The following is a 22,350-nucleotide window of genomic DNA, read 5'->3' as shown; positions in this document are numbered from 1 at the left end:
GGTGTCTTTTTATACTGATAACAAGTTTAAACAGGTGCCATTACTACAGGTAATGAGTGGAGGAAAGAGGAGACTCTTAAAGAAGAAGTTACAGGTCTGTGAGAGCCAGAAATCTTGATTGCTTGTTTCTGACCAAATACTTATTTTCCACCATAATATGCAAATAAAAGGAAAAAAAACAGACAATGTGATTTTCTGGATTTTTTTTCTCAGTTTGTCTCCCATAGTTGAGGTCTACCTATGATGTAAATTACAGACGCCTCTCATCTTTTTAAGTGGTGGAACTTGCACTATTGATGACTGACTAAATACTTTTTTGCCCCACTGTACATACCCAAGTAAGTGGACCAGTATGCACCAACTTTGGGAATGTGTAGAAGAGACCTGAGATCAAATTTCCATCAATACATGCTTGAATCTGATCGAGACAATGCCAAGAAGGATTCAGGCAGTGTTGATAGCCAAAGGTGGGTTTGCAAAATACTAACAAAATAATAAAAATTAAAATTTAGATCTTTAGGAGCAAAATAGTAACAATGCAGCGACATGACAAGAATCTGCATAACTAATCATATGCAAAATAGTTGCAAGTCAAACTTAAGTATGAGATATCCAAGATGATTGTCTATAAAATGATGAGTCTCAAGATCAAAGCAGAAGGGAATGAGATATGGAGGCTGAAAATCAAAAGTTCCAAAAATTGTTATCCTTTTGCTCTTCACTGTATATACAGTGATGTGAAAAAGTGTTTGCCCCTTTCCTATGTTTGCTACAGTTAAATGTTTCAGATTACCAAAGAAATTTAAAAATTGGACAAATATTACACAAAATGCAGTTTTTAAATAAAGGTCTTTATTATTAAGGGAAAATGAAATTCAAACCTACAGGGCAAAATTTGTGCACAGTTCTGTAAATTATCAAGATTCTACTAATGCTTTTGTTAAGACTTTGACTAGGATAGTGGTGCTGTATGATGAGCAGGTGGACATGTTTTAGGGGGGGAGGTGGTGGCAAAAGGTGAGGTCAGAGGAGCAGTGGGCTGTTATTCTTTTTTCTTAATTAACCTAATGCGTGGGGACTCTGGCAGCCAATAAGGGTGCAGAAACCATCCAAAACGTCCAGACACAAGAGCTTCTGTCATTGGTTGCCAAATTCACATGTCTCTCTCCATATAAAAAGCAGACATTTTGTTTCTGTGGGCACCATTTCTTAAGAGTAACAGAGCAGAGAGGATGTTCCTGCTGCTGCAATTTGTCAGATAGTTAGATAGGTGGATTAATGTCTTCTATTTCAGCTAGATAACATCCTGTATGAAATTGTGATACTATTGTGGTGTAAGAGTCAAAATTCAGAAAATTCAGCACACACTCTAGTTTTTGTCATGCAATTTTTTTTTTTCATTAATTGTCAATTCAACAAAATCAAAATGCAGGGGAGCAAAATAAATGGTCAAAATGCAGAGCGACTACAATTACACCCAGACATTTCGACCTGACACAGGTCTTAGTCATTGAGTCGCTGAAATAAAAAGAGACAACATGTGAGAACAAAATAAACAGTAACAAATGAAATGCTAGAAAGGGGGACATAATCACAAAAAAGGAAAAAGAAAAAAAAACAATAAGAAAGACATTGCAGGTAAAGAGGTAGAGACCATACAACAAAAATAAAAGTAAAATTAAACAAAAAAGTTGTCCAGAATGATATGGGTGAAAAAACAAAAGAAAATAAGTCTAAAATGTTTGATAGATGGGAGATTGATGGTGGCTACTGATGAGGTACCTGTGAGGAGAGGCTAAATACCTAAGTATGGTGGCTGTGAAAGTTGCTTGTGACCTATAGTATAATGGACTAAAAGGCAGTATGTAGCCTGGTTGCAGCACTGTCTTGGGAGATTTTGATTTTGTTGAACTAACGATAATAAATGAAAAAAAAATATGCACAATAAAAACTAGAGTGTGCCGTGAATTTTGACTCTCTAGTATAAGGGGCTTCACACTCCGTTCTACGGCACCTCACTCTCCTGACAGAGTGCACACTAAACTTGAACCTTAATATTGTGGTGCAGGCAGGAGCCTGCATTTCCTATTTCCAAATCTAAATTGTTTACTCTAATACTGTAATGCATGCAGAAAGCCACAAGTCCTAATCTAAATCATTTGTGAAAATATTATGATGCAGGCAGGAGGCAACAGTTCCTAATCTAAATCACTTGTGATAAAATTGTGGTGCAGGCAGGAGGCCACATTTCCTAATCTAAATTGTTTGCACTAATAATGTGGTAACAGAAGGAGGCCACATTTGCTAATCTAAATTTTATATGCTAATACTGTGGTACAAGCAGGAGACCACATTACCTAATCTAAATTGTTTGTGCTAAAACTGTGGTGCAGGCAGGCAGACCACATTTCAGAATCTAAATCCTTTCTAGTAAAAGTGTGGTCCAGACACCAGCCCACATTTTCTAATCTGAATTTTTTCTGCTAGTAGTCTGGTCCAGAAACACTATCTTAGCAAACAAATATTGATTGATAATTTACTGACAGGTGACTGACAGGTCTGGGCCTAGGGTTGTGAAACAGCTTGTTAAAAGAGGAGAAGGGTACATCCAACATAAATGGGAAAAAGCAAGGTTGTGGTGTAGGGGGAAATGGGCTTGGTGTTCAATGTTTATGTGGGTGGTAATGTTACTGAAAGCTCTACTAAATAAAGACCATCTCATCCAATCCAGGACAACTGGCAACATCTGTTCCTGAATGGGCTACTTGACTCCATTTCTTTGTCAGTCACACTGCAGTATGGTGGATGAGGGCCAGAAAAAAAATGTGCTCCACTGAATAGTAAGCGTTGCATCAAGTGGTATCTTTTCCTGCACCTTAACATCACACAGTGCAATCGTCAGTGGTGGTAACCCAATTACCCTTGTTTCCCCACACCACAAGTCTCTCACTGCATCCTCAGCCACAACTCTGTCTGTGGCCAGCAGCAGTTGTGGGTCTACAGTTTACAGGTGTGACAAGCGTTACTCGCCTGGGCTTTTTTTTGAGAACACAAAGGATGACCCAACTCACGTTATCTGCCAACCTTGCAAAAAATCTTTTCAGTGAAGGAAACAATGCAATCATTTGACTAATACATGAATGAACTGGCTTGTGCATGATCAAGATGCGTTAGTCTGGGAATTTAACTGCTCTAAAATGTGGACCAATGCCTCGCCAACCACCAGCCATCCCATCAAAGCTTCTTCTGCTTCTTCTTCTGTAACCATGGCAAGTGTTCTCATACAGGTCTCCAGCCGCAGAACCTCCACTTGATTACCTTATACAGTCAGGGTGAGTGAAAGCCCGTCAACTGTTATGGAAGTGGAAATGCCTGCTGTTTTTGTTTCACCTAGCACACCACATCTTTTTCAGTCCACCATAACATCTCTGTCTGCACCTCACTCACAGTCCAGCAGTTTGTCATGTTCACCCTACTCCACCCTCTCTCAGCACAGCAGTCAGCCCTTGGTCCCACAGTTGTGGTCATGTAAAAGAATATTTCCTCCTACACATGCGAAAACTAACACCTTGAGCTCCACCATCTCCAATCTGTTATCAATAGAAACGCTGCCTTTCTGCCTTGTGGACATAGAGTTTCGGAAAGCTGATAGCCGTTTTACTCCCTCAGTACATTTTGCCCAGTTGCCATTACTTCTCTAAGAAATCTGTGCCTGCGCTACAACAGCATGTCACAGACAACATCACCCATTCTTTGCAAAAAATATGACTGCCAGGGTGCATTTCACAACTGACATGTGGACAAACAAACATGAGCAGGGGCATTATATCTCGCTGACTGGTCACTGGGTGACTCTGGTGGCTTTGTGTGCAGGTGTGCAAGGGCCTGATCCACAAGTCTTGGGTTCCTCATGGCTTGTGGGACAAACCTCTGTATCTAACACTTCCTTCACTGCTTCTGCTTCCTCCACCTCCTCTAGGTCCTCCACCTGCACCCTCAACCTTTTACTCAATGAGACATGTTTCCAACATTGCAGAGAGATTCCCCCCACCACCAAACTGCACAGCAAGGGCTCATTGCAATCAGGCAGTGTTTAAAATAATATGTCTAGGAAATCGCAGTCAAACAGATCAAGAGTTGTGGACAGCTATCCAGGCTAAGTTTGAGAAATGGCTGTCTCCACTGAACCTGGAGCCATGGAAGGCTGTTTGCGTTAATGGTGTGAAACTGGTGGTGGCCATATGCCAGGGTAACCTCACACACCTGCCTTGCATGACTCAAGTCATCAACCTGGTGGTACAGCAATTTCTCCTCCACTGTCCTGGCCTGGATGCGTTGATGCAGAAAGCACAGTGGCTGTGCTCTCACTTCCACCATTCACACCTTGCAGGTAATTGAATTGCATCACTACAGAGGTCTCTTGGCCTACTGGTTAACCGTGTGATATGCAATGTGTCGACATGAATTCCACTCTGTATATGTTGCAGCAATTGTGGCAGCAGCGATAAGCTCTCATGCAGTATGTCTTTTTGCATTGCCTGTGCCAATGCATTACAGACGTGGAGCAAATCATTCTTGGAGAGTGGGCACAGATGAAACAGTTCTGCACTCTGCACAGTTTCAAAATGGCTACTGAGATGGTTAGTGTTGAGAATGCTGTCAATGGCATCACTATTCCGGTTACCAACATGCTGGAGCACACTTTTGAATAGACTGTGGGAGGAGGTGGTGGCCAAAAGGAAGAGGTGGAAGCAGAGGAGGATTATCATTGCACAGATGGGTGCCATGGGTGAGTGAATCACAGCAATCTATGGGGGCTCATTCTACCAGAAAAACTCTTACTGATGGTGCAGGGGCTGAGAAACAAATGGAGTAGAATGAGGAGGAAGAGATGATGGGAGTGCAACAATCAGAAGATGAAGAGGATAATGATCCCCTCTTTGTTTTCTGTGGTTGGTGGGAGGGGATGGAGGAAGAAACCTTCCTAACACATGAGCACCTTCTTGGTGCATCTTCAGCATGATGCCCGTATTGTTAGGATTAGAAATAGTGTTGACTACTGGGTTGCCACTCTGTTAGATCCACGTTACAAGAGTAAATTTTGCCAGGCACTTCCCCTGGAAAGAGATGTGTGCATGTTGGAGTATAAAAAAACGCTTGTAGACAATCTTAAGAGTGGCTTTATCCAAAACTGCAGTGAGGAGGACAGTGTGTATCACAGTTATATACTTCCAATTCTGGGAATTTTGAGTCATCAGTACAAAATCTTTAGCAGCAGCAGTGTAAGGGGCATAGGCAATTTCTGTGAGTTGTGTCACACAGGTTTTAGACCTACCCTTGCACTATTAGAGCAGAGTACAAGTCTGACTCGCTGTGAAAGACTGGAAAGGATGGTGCAGGAGTATCTGGAGCTCCATATTAATGAAATCAGGGGGAATTTGGACCCTTTTGCATTTTGGTCTTAAAAAATGGAAGAGTGGCCTGCACTTGCCTGTCATACCTTTGAGGTTTTGTAAAACCTGGCAGCCAGCTTTCTCTCAGAGCATGTCTTCAGTGCTGCTGGTGGTTTCCTGATGCATAAGCGCATCCAGCTGTCCCCTGAAAGTGTAGAATGCCTAACTTTCATCAGTATGAATAAGTCATGGATCTTCAATGATTTTTGCATCCCAGTCACAGACTGGGCAGACTAGGTGAAGGTATAGTTTTTAGTGTGATGTATTGATCTTGCATTATAGCAGTGTGTGACACCTTTGTCATGGCTTCTGTGCCTGCTGTTGCTACTGCTGCTGATGTTACAAACAATTTGGATCTCCATATGCTGGGTTGCCTGTAGTGGAAGAGGTGTCAGAGCCCTAAAATACTATTTCTACTCTAGGGAAATTGATGCCACTTTAGTGGTGTGTGACAATATTTTTTGAAAATGTGGAGACTCCAAGTTGGGTCTATATCTGGTGGTTTGCCTGTAGTGAAAAGGGTATCAGAGCCCCATTATACTATTTCTACTCTGGGGAAATTGATGCCACTTTAGTGGTGTCTGCCCCTAAATTTTGGAAAAGTTTAGACTCCAAGTTGAATCTCCTACATGTGTGTTGCATGTAGCAGTAGGGCTCCCAGACAAGTAGGCCTGCACTTACTTTACGTTAACTTCTTGTATTACAATCCATAAATGTTTCTAACACTAGTAGTCTACGAAGCTGATATCGGTGCCACATGAGTGTGCCTGAGCAGAAAAACAGTTTGAAGCTGTTGCATGAGGTATCAGGGCTCCCAGCACAGCAGGCTTACAATGGTCCCTCACCCACCTTATCTTAATTTAAACTTAAATTCAAAGCTCTAAATGCTGGCCCACACCCTGATATCTCATGCATTGCCCATGGCTGACTGCTGCTGTGGCCATTCTATAATTTCTACTGTGAGTGAATTGATCAGTCAACTGCATGTTTTACTCTCTTTAAATATTTCTAACATTAGTGGTCTACCAAGCGGATATTTGTGCCACCTGAGTGTGGCTGAGCAAAAAGTCTGCTTTGCTGTTGCATGAGCTTTTAGGGTTAACAGCAAAACAGCATTACACTGGTCCCTCACCCACCTCTTAATTTGAACTTAAATTCAAAGCTGTAAATGCTGGCCTAGATCATGGCTCATAAATGGCCCATGCCTGACTTCTCCTGTGCGATCCTAAAATTTCTACTGTGGGTCAATTGATGCCACTTTTTGTGGTGTCTGCCCCTAATTTTTGTAAATGTTTTGGACCCCAAGTTGAGTCTTCTTCATGTGCTCTTGGAGCACCCAGTCTACACCTGTCACTCATCCACCTGTTAGTGATCAATGTTTTATCTAGAAATGCTGGTCCAAGACCTGTCCCATACTTCCTTGCTATGCAATTATACTATTTGTACTCTGGGTCAATTGATGCCACTTTTCTTGGCAAAGGCTCCTAATTTGTGCTGCTTTAGCAGCTTTTTTGTGTCCAAGAATGTGTTGTCTATATATTTGGCTTTGTATCCCATTGAAATCAATTGGGTTCGGGTATGTTTATTGAACTGTTCGGCGAACATGTTCGACGAACATAGGCAAATTTGTCTAACTGAACCTTTGAAAAGTTCGCTCAACTGAAGTCAAAATTCCTTCAGATTGTTGTAAAATACTCATTGCCAAATATCACAAATGTTTGATTGCAGTTGTTGCTCCTATGGGTGGCCCAACCAGTTATTAGGTTTAGGTGCAATCACTTTTTACACAGTGCCCTGAAGGTTAGGATTTTCTTTTACTATAATAGCAAAGACTTTCATTTATAAACTGCATTTTGTGTTTGCTTGTGTTATGTTTTCCTAATATAATATATATATTCCTCAAAATTAAAATTACAGCAAGAAAGGCTGTGGAATTCTAGGTGTGTATGGTAATTAAATGCAAATGATGCAAAAATGAATGCACAATTTTTTAAAAATCTTGATTAATTCAGTATATGAGCTCCACACAGAAAAATACATGTATTTATATGCCTTGTCATGCTATAATTGAGATTATTATTGGCTGTCTGAGGAATTTCTCACCATGTTGAATGCCCTTTGGTTACCAAGGTCTGTTTGCAGTTGCTGAGCAATGGTGTCATAGATATGACAAATACGAGATAATTCCAGAGACTCTAAGGCTGCTTACAATACCAGAAACCACATGAGTTAGGCACCGGGATTCTCCCGCTTCATGGGATAGATGCCAAGCCTTGCCTGGTGCAGCAGTCTCCCATTCTGGATCAGCTGCTGGGATGACTGCTCAGAACAGACTCTGGACCCAGTGCTTTGCCCAAGCTCATACTGCATGTGTAGTTGCTGCTGGCTCTCCAGCTAAGCCTATGGTGACTACTGGTATACACGTGCAGCGTTGTACTCTGGAGGCAAAGTCCAGATTTCACCCTACTGAACATGTCCGTGATGTGGCGCCATCTCAGTGGTGCTCAGATGTCAGCTGCTCTGGTGAGGAGGCCACAGGCAGGGTCCTGTCTGTCTGGACTTGAGCTGAATGTATAAAAGTCTCTCAATGGGGCACACCTGTGTGCTAGTATCATGCTTATTTGCTGTGTGTGTGTAGGTGGGACAGCTACCACCCTGTGCGCACATGTGCTACTAATAGCACTGCGAGTGTTTTTCTAGACAGGCAGTGTAGGGTGGGAACTCGTGCTTGAACTTAGCGTCTGCAGCAGGGCTCAAAAGCCATCGTGTGTCAGAGCAGGTTCCATCACCAGCGTAGTGTGGGGTGAGTTATAGGGACCCCACTAGTGTCAATTCCTCTATGCTCCTGTGACATCTAACAGTGCATAGCTTAGAGTGCTCTCAGTTTTCATACTGCTCTTGTCACGGTCCTGTTAAAGTTGGCATGCAGCCACCGCTGATCAAGGACTCACCCACACTGCAGAGGGGCCCGGGGTCAGACATGGCTGGATAGTTCAAGCAAACAGGACCTGGAGAAGCTAAATTCAGTGAGCAGTGAAGGACCTACGGTCATGTGACCACAAGGGGGCGGGGCTTAGCGTCCTGCTGTCAGAGATAGGCAGAACACTAATACAAGAATACTCAAAGTCAGACAAACCGGGTCATACACAGAGATAACAGTAAAGTACCAGGGATGAGACAGAACGGAGAGTCGGGACCAAGCAAAGATCAAAACCAAACAGACATAGAAGGTACCAAGCAGATTCCAACAAGCACTATCCAGAGAACAGGCTGAGTCATACACAGAGTATCAGATAAACAAGAACACAGCACAAACACACTCAGGGGTCACTACACTATGCCAAGGGTGAAAGTATAACTGACGGGGATGGGAGCGTCCTGAAGCTCTAAGAAGCTTTCCCAGAACCAGGAAGAGGCCACAATCATAAGCCCCAGGTGTGCCGGTAAGCCTGCACTGGGATCACAACCTTTAACCCCAGAAATGCCAGTCATCAGCACTGGTTATAGACATTAACCCCACGTGTGCGAGTCAAACCCACACTGAGATCATGACAGCTCTGTGGAATAACAGAGTCAGGCGCTTTGCACTCCGTTCACACTGAGTGACGTTTATCTCAGTGTGTTTATGGTGCTTACTTGTGGCTACAAGTCAAAGATGCTATAGGATTTTTACAGGATGAAAATGATGAAATGGTAAGACAGGATGTTGAGAAGGCTGAACTTTTAAATTCCTATTTTGCATCTTTTTTCTCTCAGAAAGGAAATGTAACATCAACTGTTCTTCACTGTCCTATTAAGGGAATAGAAGAATCCAGGATATCTATAAACAGAAAGATAGTGAGGAAACACTTAGCTAACCTAAATGAATTCAAGTCTCCAGGTCCAGATGAATTACACCCCAGAGTACTGAAGGAGATAGCAGAAGAAATTTATGAACCCCTCTCTTAATCTTTGAAAATTCTTGGAGAACAGGAGAAGTCCCAGAAGACTGGAGAAGAGCAAATGTTGTTCCTATCTTCAAAAAGGGGAAGAAGGTGGACCCAGGCAACTATAAGCTTCTATACTTCTATACCAGGAAAGATCTTTGAACAAATTATTAAAAAACATGTATGTCAGTACCCGGATAAGAATGAAGTGATTAAGCAGAGTCAGCATGGGTTTGTAACTAATAAGTCATGTCAGACTAACTTAATTTCCTTCTATGACAGAATCAGTGATTGGGTGGATCAAGGAAATGCTGTAGATATAGTATATCTTGACTTCAGCAAAGCATTTGACAAAGTATCTCATACAATCCTTATTGAAAAAATGACTAAGTATGGAATGGACAAGGCAACTGTTAGGTGGATTCATAACTGGCTTAGTGATCGGACCCAAAGAGTGGTCGTAAAATGGCTGCACATCCAGTTGGAAGAATGTCTCAAGTAGGGTACCACAGGGCTCTGTCCTGGGCCCTGTATTGTTCAACATCTTTATTAACGATTTAGATGAAGGAATTGAGGGTAGACTGATTAAATTTGCGGATGACATAAAGCTAGGAGGGATAGCTAATACTAGAGAAGAGAGAGAGAGGATTCAAAAAGATATAAATAAACTGGAGAAGTGGGCAGCAACTAACAGAATGGTTTTTAACAGGGAAAAATGCAAAGTACTACATCTTGTCAATAAAAATGAAAAAAGCATATATAGAATGGGAGGAATAGGCCTAAGCAACAGCACATGTGAAAAAGATTTGGGTATACTAATAGATCACAGACTGAATATGAGTCAACAGTGTGATGCAGCAGCAAAAGAGGCAAATGCAATTCTTGGATGTATTAACAGAAGCATACAGTCTAGATCACGTGAAGTCATTATTTCCCTCTACTCCTCTTTGGTCAGACCTCATCTGGAATATTGTGTCCAGTTTTGGGCACCACATTTTAAAAAAGACATCAACAAACTGGAGCAAGTTCAGAAAAGAGCAACCAGAATGGTGACCGTTCTGCAAACCCTGTCTTATGAGGAAAGGTTGCAGGATTTGGGATTGTTCAGTTTGCAAAAGCGAAGACTGAGAGGAGACTTAATAGCTGTCTACAAATATCTAAAGGGCTGTCACATTGTAGAAGGATCAACTTTATTCTCATTTGCACAAGGAAAGACTATAAGCAATGGGATGAAACTGAATGGGAGGAGACACAGATTAGATATTAGAAAAAATTTTTTGACAGTTAGAGTGATCAATGAGTGGAACAAGCTGCCATGAGAAGTGGTGAGTTCTCCTTCAATGGAAGTCTTCAAACAGAGGCTGGACAGACATCTGACTGGGATGATTTAGCGCAGTGGTCCCCAACCTTTTTTGCACCAGGGACCGGTTTCAAGCAAGACCATTCTTCCATGGCCCGGAAGGGCGGGGATGGAGGTGTGGCAGGGGCGGGGCTTTGGTCATAAGAGGGTGGGGCTATGGACGCGGTTGTAGTGTAGCAGTGCATACTTATAATTAAATAACATTTATAATGTGACTCAACTCACCATAGGTTTTGAATGAGTGCTCCATCACCCCCATCCTTGCCTGCTCCATCACACCATCATTGCCTTCACCCCATCACTCCTTTCTCCCCATCATTGCCTTCACCCCATCACTGCCGTCTCTCCATCATTGCCTTCACCCCAACACTGCCGTCTCTCCATCACTCCCTTCACCCCATCACTGCCGTCTCTCCATCATTGCCTTCACCCCATCACTCCCTTCTCCCCATCACTCCCTTCTCCCCATCACTCCCTTCTCCCCATCACTGCAGTCTCTCCATCATTGCCTTCACCCCATCACTCCCTTCTCCCCATCATTGCCTTCACCCCATCACTGCCGTCTCTCCATCATTGCCTTCACCCCATCACTGCCGTCTCTCCATCATTGCCTTCACCCCATCACTCCCTTCACCCCATCACTCCCTTCACCCCATCACTCCCTTCTCCCCATCATTGCCTTCACCCCATCACTCCCTTCTCCCCATCATTGCCTTCACCCCATCACTGCCTTCTCCCCATCATTGCCTTCACCCCATCACTGACGTCTTTCAATCACTCCCATCATGGCCTTCTCCCATTACCCCCTCATGGCCTTCTCCCATCACCCCAGGCATCATGGCTTTCTCTCCCCATCCCGGTCTTCTCCTCATGTCCCCATCTCCTCCAGGGCCAGGCTCCACCTACACAAACACAGACAAACACACACACACACAGACATACATGTACACACACACACACATTATATATATACACACACCACCTCTCTCCTCTCACCTGTCCGCAGCATTGCCCGCGCTTCCCCGCTCTGACACAGCAGCGGCGCACTCCTCTCTGTGTCAGTCAGAGACAGGAAGCGCGGGCGGCGGGCAGGAAGCTGGACGGGTCCTTGCAGCTCCACTCCTGCTATTTCCTCTTGCAGGCAGCGGAGCTGCTTGGATCGCTCCCTGGCCGCCGCTACACGAGGGCAGTCTAAGAATTGCTGCGTGCCGCCCCAGCCCCCGCTAAGCCACTGACCGCCCCTGGCTCCCCTTGTGTCCACGGACCGGCAAGAGCACTGCAGCGGCCCGGTGCTGGGCTGCGGACCGGCGGTTGGGGACCCCTGATTTAGCGAATCCTGCTTTGAGCAGGGGTTGGACCAGATGGCCCTGGAGGTCCCTTCCAACTCTAAGATTCTATGATTCTATAATTCTATGATTCTACACTCAGTCATTGTCCTCTAGCTGCAGTTGTGAGTTGCAAACGCACCTTATTATAATTTACATTTGGTGCGTTCTGCCAACCCTAACACATGCCATATGTAATTTCTAAAAACAGTTTACAAAAAATGGATATGTATCTAAAGATTATTATTAACTTGCTTACTTATTTATTCCCTAAAATTAAAATTTTATTAAATTACAATTAAAACCACAACACAAAAATACCCTTATAATGTAATAAATATATAAAACACAAAAAAACACACAAGCAATTTTTTGAGTATATGATCAGATAGTTTCAATAGTGTGGTATCTAATGGGTAATGTTATGAACTGGTCACTGAGGAGGATGGCAGGAATAGGCTGGGCCACCAGGAAACCAGAAAGGTTGGTCACTTAGCAAATTGCAGACGCCTAATCCTAACAACACAACTAACAGTAGCCGTGGAGCATACCTACGATGCCCTAGAAGCCTCGACAAAGCCAGAGAACTAACTAGGCCTAAAGCAAGAAAGGTGAAATCTAAACTGACCCTTTGTAGAATCCCAAAGAAATAGATAGCCCCCAAACATATATTATCGGTGAGACCAGATGAGGGACAAACACAGGCAGAAAATAGACTGAGCAAATGATGGGGCCCAAACTGTCTAGATAGGATAGGAAAGGAAAGACACTGTCTGCAATCACGTAAAACGCTAAAAAATGCAACACATTTGATGTACAAAAAACACTGAGGTCTCACGACCTCTCCCCCACTATATTAGCTTTCTGGTGTAAACTGGCAGCAAAGCAAAAGAGACTAATATAACAGGGGACTGAACAAACTGACACAAGCTGTAACATTTGGAGCGGGGTCCGGCACAGCCCCAGCAGGGAGCACGCTGAACCCGCACAGCAAAGCAGAAAAAGGCAAAACCAGATCAGAAGCAAAGGATTAGCAAATGAACTACTTAGCTGAAAAATACAGGATCAGGCAGGAGACAGCAGACCTCAAGTTGCACAGGAAGAACTAATCACCAGCAACAATTGAGGGAAGCCTGCTTACTTAAATACTCCCAATCAGTAACCCCAGATTTCAAATCATCATCGCCAGGTGGCAGACCTCAGTCAATCCGGCCAGCTCCACTACCCACAGTAACCACCAGAGGGAGCCCCGACTCAGAAATAAGAGAATTCACAACAGGGTAAGGTTTCTCCTTGTGGAGAGTGACAGCCAGGTCTGGCATGTTAGTATGAAGAGACCTAAACACCTTGCATGCTCCTCTGGGAAATTGCACATGCAAATTGTCTCTGCAGAGAGTAAGAGGACTTAAACTCTATTGGGAGTAGTAATCCTACAAGTCAATATTGACCCTTTGCAAAATGACTTAGGACTTATGACTTTGCCCCTTGTCATTCCAAAGTATGATATCTGATTTGGCTAGGTGAGATACACCAGCGATCCGACCAGCGATCTGACCCGGTCAGGATCGCTGGTGCATCGCTAAATGATCGCTAGTGAGCTGTCACACAGGCAGACCTCACAGCGATGCAGCAGCGATGCAGCGCACGATACTCACCTTTCACACACAGCGATCCTGGCGTCCTCCCGCCCGCATCGACGCGTCGCTCGTCGTCACAGCAGGAAGCTGACGATGAGAAATGGAGCCGGACATTCTCGTGCAATCAGCGATGGACAGCGGGGGAGCCGGTCGGAGGTAAGTATCACACATAGCGATATCGCTATGACATCACAAAACCGGTGACGTTATAGCGATATCGCTATGTGTAAAACCCCCTTAAGACTGGGATCTAAGTGGTAAAGTTTCTCCTTTTAGAGGGTAGATATTGACTTGCAGGATAGCTACTTCCAATAGGTGGCACTAGAGTTAAAGTCCTCATCCTCTCTGAACAGACAATTTGCATATTTAATTATCCAGAGAAGCATGCAAGGCATTTAAGTCTCGTCATGCTGGCATGCCAGACCTGGCTTGTCACTCTCTGCAAGAAGAAACTTTACCCCTTAGATACCAATCTTAGCCTCTCACCTACCCAAAACAATCTCATCCTTTGCACTGACAAGGTGCAATACCCTGAAACACTGGGTCTGCAAATTGGGATTCTGGTTTGGATTTTCATCTAAGTCATGTTGCAAGGCTTGTTAAAGGGTTGATATTTACTTTTAGAATTGCTATTTCAATAACTTCAATAGCGTGGTATATATTATGGATAAAAGGCTGCTGATGCAAAATTTACTTTGCTAATGATTCAATTACAATTTCTGGCAACCATTGTGAGTTGCCAGCAGTGGATCTTGATGATTTACTTGCAAAAGTGCATTTACACTGGCAGAACATTCCCCAAACAACAAAGTGCATTCTCTGTGTGGCTCTCATACTCAATACTGATTAAATCAAGTTATTTTAAATATTTTGTTTTAATCTTTTTGTAATGACTATTTATAGATTTAGTTAGATAGATCAATTGATAGCTAGATAGATAGATCGATAGGCAAATATGTCAGCATGAATAGGCACTAATAATTGTAATATGTAATATTAATTAAAACATCAAAGTATGTATGTCAGTGTCCAGCTGCAGCAATGAGACTCATGGGTCTTTCCCACCTGGTGATCAAGTTCCTGCACGGACTGGATTAGGAATAAATCCTTCAATAGGAGAACAAAAAGGGAATCCAGCAAGGACTCAGCAAACCAGGATTGGAGTAAAATAATAATTTTCTTTATTTCTTCAAGAAGGTTAAAAAGAAGACCCACAAGGATCAGGAACCAGAGTGCGTGGCAGAAATAAACGCACTCTGGTTCCTGATCCTTGTGGGTCTTCTTTTTAACCTTTTTGAAGAAATAAAGAAAAATATTATTTTACTCCAATCCTGGTTTGCTGAGTCCTTGCTGGATTCCCTTTTTGTTCTCCCATTAATTAAAACATATTACATGTACCAGAAAACCTATAGGACTCATCTCTCACAGCAAGAATTACTAATTTGCATCAGAGCTACAAAATATTGAACCTCACACCACTGGTCAAACAATGGAATAGTTTTTACCAACAATAACCGCATATGGGATGAAAAATGGCATAGGAGCAGGTTCACATACTTATCTTAAATACCGTACACTTCTCTGTAAACCATTCTATATAAGGTCTTGAAAGAATGTGAATCCTTTTAACATAACATTTCCTTTTCTTAGAAATAAAAATATTTAGCTTAAAATCCATATGGAATAGATTTGAATGATTTTGAAGCATCATTTGTCTAAATCATATTGCAGCAAGAAAATGTTAAAAGTTGCCATTATGAAATACACAGTTCTATAGTTTTCATGCATGTAATATTAGGATTTCAGATACTCGATTATCATGGTAATTTTTGTTTAATATTCACACACAAAAAGTAAAAATATGTTTTCAAGAAAGTTGAAATATTGCATACTTACACACTTTCTTCTTGTATTAGTTTGGTAAAAGTCCACATCGTCCATCCTGTTTCCAGTAAAAAGCTCTTGTGTTGAGTTTTACAAAACTCCTAACATTTTACTGCCTGCTATTTTGGGTGTACTGGGTGGTAAACACGGAACACAAGGACTTTTGTATATGGCATAATGAGACTTCTCTGATGTGCATTCAGCTCATTAGATTAAAATGCAGAAAGCTTCAGCAAGCAAAGTTCAAGCTGAAGAAGAAGACTACCCTTGTAAGTTATGCATCTTGTACAAGTGTAATTTGTAACCTAAATGACACTGTCCTCTGTTTGACTCTGTCACAAAGCTGTTTGTCTAGTTTTGTAGCCTCCCTGTAGAAAATCTTGTACTTGTAAAGATTATGAGAATGAAGTTGTGTGGGGGAAATTTTAGCATTTTTTTTATTTTATTTTTTAAGTCTGTATACCGAGAGATAATTAGGGTATACTACATGCCATTTGCTATCTCATGGTCTCTTTTATTTCAGAGTTTGGATTGGATGTGTCTTTTACAATTCCTGAGTAAACAGGAAAGCTAATATATAGAAAAACAATATAGATCATTCTGCTAAAAATATATTTGTCTACTGAATTTTACAAATTGTCTTAGTGAGGAAACATAGTATAGCATGGAAGTCATTTAGATAAGTAAGTCATTCAGATATCTGAATGAGGCATTAGGAAAAGATTCTCCAGAACAGTTATTTCATGGGATATACTAAGACCTACTAAAAGTATGGAGTGGTGACAGCTCCTCTATGAATTCAGTGACCCAATGTTGAAATATTTTTGGATTAAAAATGTTCTCTCTTTTCTTCTTCTTACAACTCAGACAACTTTGATGACTTCTTCTGATGACTGCAAAATTTGTCTCTAAGATAATTGTTGGTGTTCACTTTTGCAGTATGTCTCAAACATCTATAATTACACATCAATTAAGAACCTTGACCAATGATTCACACCTTAGACCAAAATTGTATCCTTACCCTCCTCACTCCCGGATTTCATCTCTGCTCTGGTCACCACCACTTACCAGGTCCTTACTGCAACAGCATCATATATCTGAATGGCAATGATACCCAATGTAGCAACTCATGCAGAAGATCTTAAGGCAGTAAGTGTAACAAATACATGACCTGGAAATGTCTGTGCGTGATGGCTCTTGAAGCAATGACTCCAGCAACAGCCCACTCCTTGTGAATCTCCTTCAACTTTTTCAATGACCTTTTCTTAACAATCCTTTCAAGGCTGTGGTTATCCCTGTCGCTTATGCATCTTTTTCTACTGCACCTTTTCCTTCCTCCCAACTTTCCATTAATATGCTTGGATACAGCACTCTGTCTACAGCCAGCTTCTTTAGCAATGACCTTTTGTGGCTTACCCTGCTCATGGAGTGCGTCAATGACTACCTTCTGGACATCTGTCAAGCTAACAGTCTTCCCCATGATTGTAAAGCATACTGAAAAGGACTAAGGGATCTTTTTAAATGCTTAGGAAGATTGTTCAGGTGTTTTTGTGTTAATTATTCTAATTTACTGAGATGATAATGACTTTTAAGAGTTTTCCTTGGCTGAAGGCTATAATCATCATAATTAACAGAAATAAACAGTTGAAAATAGATCATTCTGTTTGTAATGACTCTATATAATATATGAGTTTCACTTTTTGCAATGAAAAACTGAAATAGATTAACTTTTTGGTGATATTCTAATTTTGTGAGGAGCAGCTCTATAATAAGTCTTTGGCTTTACCCAGAAAGAAACGAGATACAATGAAACTTTATCTTTATTCTACATACTCTCCACTGATGTCAACAAACTTCTTACATAGGTATTCCAAATTCTGTAAGCCTTGCAAAAAGCAGGATTTCGGTTGTGCCTCAAACCAGGCATCTGTAACAGCCATGGCATTAAAAAATGGTGTGAAATTTGACACCCTTTAGGGGTTTCTTCAGGTTTGGAAACAGATGATAGTTGGAGGGAGCTAGATCTGGTGGATAAAGGCCCCTTTACATTTAGCGATGTACCAGCGATCCCGACAATGATACGACCTGGTCAGGATCGCTGGTGCATCGCTAAATGTTCGCTAGTGAGCTGTCACACAGGCAGATCTCACAGCGATGTAGCAACGCAGCAGTAGTCATTACTTACCTTTCAGACGCGGCGATCCTGAAGTCCTTCAGCCTGCATCCACGCGTCCCTCGTTGGCACCAGCAGGAAGCCCAGCAGGAAGCGCCCAATGAGAAATGGAGCTGCACGATCTTGCGCGATCAGCGGCAGACAGCGGGGGAGCCGGCTGGAGGTAAGTATCACACATATTGATATCGCTAGTGATATCGCTGCTGCGTCACAAAATTGTTGACGCTTTAGCAATATCGCTAGCGATGTCGCTATGTGTAAAGGCCCTTAAGGTGGGTGGTGAACCAGCTGAAAGCCCAGCTCTGCCAGTTTTATCTTGGTCGCTTGTGCAGTGTGAGCGGAGGCGTTGTCTTGCAAGAACAAGATTCCTTTGGACAGCTTGCCGCGCCTTTTGGCCTTTAGAGCTGCCTTCACTTGGTCCAAAAGTTCAATGTAATACCTTGCATTGATGGTGGAACCCTTTTGAAGGTAGTCCACTAGCCGCACACCCTCCTTATCCTAGAACACAGATGCCATCACCTTAGTGGCTGATTTTTGCACCCTGAACTTCTTTGGATGAGAACCACTGTGCCTCTACTATTTCGACTGCACCTTGGTTGCAGGGTCATACAAATAAATAAAGGTCTCGTACATAGTGACCAGTCGATCCAGAAAGTTCTTTTCAGTCTGGAAATGCTGACAAATGTACCGGGAAGTTTTCACTCACATGCTTTTTCTGATCTGTTGTAAAATATTTGGGGACCCTCTTTGCAGATATCTTTTTCATGTCCAAAGGTTCATGGATAATTACACAAACATGTTCACGGGAGATCCCCATGATGTCTGCTATTGCTTTAGCCAAAATTCGCAGATTTTCCAGTATGAGGTTGTGCACAGCATCGATGATCTCCGGAACAACAACCACTCTCATTCGTCAAGGACATTCCTCATCATTGGTGCTGAAGTGGCCCATTTTAAATTTGGCAACCCAGTTCTTAACTCTAGAATATGAAAGGCATTGATCCTCCAATGTCTGCGACATATCACCATGAATATCCGTTGCGTACTTTCCTTGCAGAAACAAGAATTATATCACTCCTCTACTCTCATTTGCTATGAATATCAGATTAGTCTTGGCCATTTTGTTTTCACGCATCCATAGAACACTGTTGCTATAAGCTAAAAACACAACATTTTGCAAAAATATATTAGACACATAAGGCTTTCATGTGATGTAACATTCGTTACCATAGAAACAAAAAAACTCACAAAGCCAAAGACTTATCAGCAGCCTCTGGTATAATCTGAGAATGAACTACTTTTTAAAATTAGGATATTATATTATATTAATTGTATTTTTAGTTTTTAGCTTTTGGTAATTATTTTTTATTTCCATATCAAAATATTTAAGATAAATTCCTTGCGATTCAGTAAATCTATACATATTAGCAAGTAGCAAACTCTAACTGTAACTTTTTAAAGAAGCATTTAATGCGAGTTTGCAAAGGTCATTGTGGAGGGTATGGAAGGCAGATTAAGCTGTGCCATCAATTATCCTGAATGGTTTTTCATAAAGGGGTTACTTGTCATTGTAATCCTGCCTCTGATGATAAGGAGTCTGATGAAAATACATCCAGAAAGTTCAAGAAGCATGAGGCTAAAAAGTCTCTGTGGCCAATGTGATTTTTTTTTAATAAAGATAGTGATTTAAAAAATACAAATAAAATGTATTTAAAAATAGATATCACACAAAGATTTGATTTAAAAATGGTTATTTTCTGATTATATACTCCATTTAAAGTGATGTATTTAAAATACAAAAGATCAAAAGGCAAGCGTATATAAAAACAAACAAGGTATGTATAGATGGTAAGTCTTAAAAAACGCGCCTATATGGAAGAATGGCAGACCATTTGGCAAAGAACTTGGAAATAATTAGAAGGAAACTGAACATGAAGGTCATAAGAGGAAAAAGTTAAAATAATAAAACATATATAAGCAAATGTAAATTAAAAAACGAATTACTAATAAATAAATAGGGACAGAAAATATGAAGCAAAAAATAGTATATTTCTTTTTTGGTACATAGTATAAAAACAAATAGATGGTGTAGAATGGCACACAAAAGGTGCCTGCAATCCCAAGAGTTAAAATACCATGTTGAAATTAGAAAAATAATTGGGCAATATATTGAGCACAGAACATAAAAACATTAACAAAAAAATAAACAAAAAAGTTCTTTAGTGCTAATGTGTGTATTGCTCACAAACAACAACAATACCAACATGTAGAAAATGTATATAAAAGATAAGTGTCAAAATAAATTATATATTTAATACACACACAGCAACACCCATATGGGTTAATGTGCAAGAAAAGCAAGTAAAGTGCAAATAATGTGCAAAGATGATATATAATAATGTGCTTTCTTGCCCAATAATGGCCAGAGGTATTCCCAATTGTAAAGAGATCGCTTATTAGATCATACATTTGACATGGCTAATTATAGATTACCTGTATGTAGCAGGATAAGTTGGGCCGCATCCCTGCATTCACTTATACTATGTACCAATAAAGAAATATACTATTTTTACTTCATATTTTGTGTCCCTATTTATTTATTGGTAATTATTTTTTTTAATTTCCATTCGCTTATATACGTTTTATTCTTTTTACTTTTTCCTCTTATGACTTTCATGTTCGCTTTCCTTCTAATTATTTCCGTTTAAAGTGAGTACAGTATATTATTATGGGACCCAAATACAGGAAGCTAAGGCTGGTTTCACACTTGCATTTTTTTGAGCTGCGCCTCATGTGCTATCGTGCGCATACGCATTGCTCCCCTATCTTAAACAATGGCGGGCGCATGGTACAGCGCTTGTACACGTTCATGTGCGTTTTCGTGTGCTGCTCTTTTTTGTGTGCGCCCAGGCGCCGCCAGGCGCAACATGTTGCATTTTTCTGTGCTCCCAACTGCTGCCAAAAAACGCATGCGCACGGAATGCACAAAAAAACAACATTGCAGTCTATGGGATTGCATGCGTGTACTAGGACATGCGCACGCATGTGTTTAAAATCGCATGCGCTTTTAGAGTTAACATGGCAACAAAATGGTTAAATCGCTGCTTTTTTTGCATGCGTTTGGAATGCACACGAGGCGCAGCACAAAAAAAAGCTAGTGTGAAAGTAGCCTAACTTACTGAATTCAAACATTTTGCACAAAAACTGCACTCATTTACAGAATCCATATATCACATAAAGGCAAGAGGTGTTAGAAGAAAATGTTGTCCCTTATTTTTTGTATCATAGCGATCAGATTGGCATGATAAAGTGCTCAGATCAGGCATCCTGTTACATAGGATAGTTTAAGAAATGTGTGAGACAAATCACCTTGTTAAATCCAAACATGTTGCATTATAAAAGGAAATATAACATGCCAATTATTCCCTATATGATACCCAAAAAATCATTGTGCTGGGTTTTGGAACCATGACATTCTGCGAGATATCCTCATAAAAGCCACCAGAATTGTAAACACAGTACAAATGTGGTATTGTGTGCCAACACAGAAAGTAGGCAGGTAGCAGATGTAAAATATTCTTACACTAGGTTATAGAGTTACCCATATTCAGTTTTCATAAATCAGATGTAGAACTTTTCTCAACCTCCACCTGCTACACATCAATGAGGGAATTTACAGAAGTTATTTGCCTCTATCCTGCAGCTGTGTGCACTCTCCATTCTGTCTCCTCAGCTCTCTGTAAATGCATCTCTCCTTGATTACTCCTCTATCAGGGGCCTCACTGCGGTTTCTTCTCTTTAATCTCTTGTCTGCTCCATAACAGCTCCTTAAAAGTAATATGTCAGCAAGACTTCACACCCTAAACTGTATGTGTATCTAGTTTTTTGAAAGATAAATTTTGCAGTACAAATGACCAGTGTCACGATTCTTCCTGCCCGTGTGTTTGGACGCAGTAAGTGACAGTTCTGCTGTGACAGTTCTGCTGTCCAGATTAGGGCAGGGGTGTGCTGAGCTGTCCATATGTTGATGGACCGCTCAGCCATCCAATTGCAGGCTGAGGCATGCTGAGCTGTCAGTGTGTTGAGTGACAGTCCAGCTGACCAATCAGGGCCAGGTTGTTTATGGGTTTCTTCCATGGGTCTCCTGTTGAGAGTGATTACATGGCTATTTAGCTGGCTCTCACCCTCGAAATATTGCCAATTGTGTCTGCATGCATTGTGTTCCTGTGCTCAGTATCAGATCTATTGTTATTTGACCTTTGACCTTGCTTTTGACTATTCATTTGTATAGTCTCTCTGTCTTGATCCGCTACCTTCCTGGAATCATGACCGTGGCCTGTGACCTTTTTCTTACCCCTTTATTTATGATGAGCTGTCTTGATATTTGACCCCAGACCTCTTGACTATCCAGCCTCACAGCTGGTCCAGTCCTTCATTACTGAGAAATTGGCATTTTAATTGATATGCAAATCAGGCTGTAGATCTGAAGCCTGTTTCCCACTACCTCTTTTCTCCATCCAGTACCTTATACTCATGTTAACTGACTGCATCTTTGCCTGAAGTCACACAGAATTGAGACTGTCTGTCCAGCG

General features: G+C 41.5%; 1 protein-coding gene across 1 annotated transcript in view; it reads right to left on the bottom strand.

Annotated features, from left to right (window-relative positions):
• LOC141101162 (cadherin-19-like) overlaps nt 1-15,656 on the bottom strand; it is a 296,165-nt gene extending 280,509 nt beyond the window's left edge. Inside the window, exon 1 of the mRNA XM_073590021.1 lies at nt 15,598-15,656. The gene's annotated coding sequence lies outside the window, so the exon portion shown is untranslated. The remainder of the gene's footprint in view (nt 1-15,597) is intronic.
• Nucleotides 15,657-22,350: the final 6,694 nt, after the last annotated feature.

Source organism: Dendrobates tinctorius, unplaced genomic scaffold (assembly GCF_039654945.1).
Source record: "Dendrobates tinctorius isolate UK_male_01 unplaced genomic scaffold, ASM3965494v1 ptg000115l, whole genome shotgun sequence".
In the NCBI taxonomy this organism is placed as follows: domain Eukaryota; kingdom Metazoa; phylum Chordata; class Amphibia; order Anura; family Dendrobatidae; genus Dendrobates; species Dendrobates tinctorius.
The sequence above is the reverse complement of the archived record's forward strand: the minus strand, read 5'-3'. Positions and strand labels throughout refer to the sequence as shown.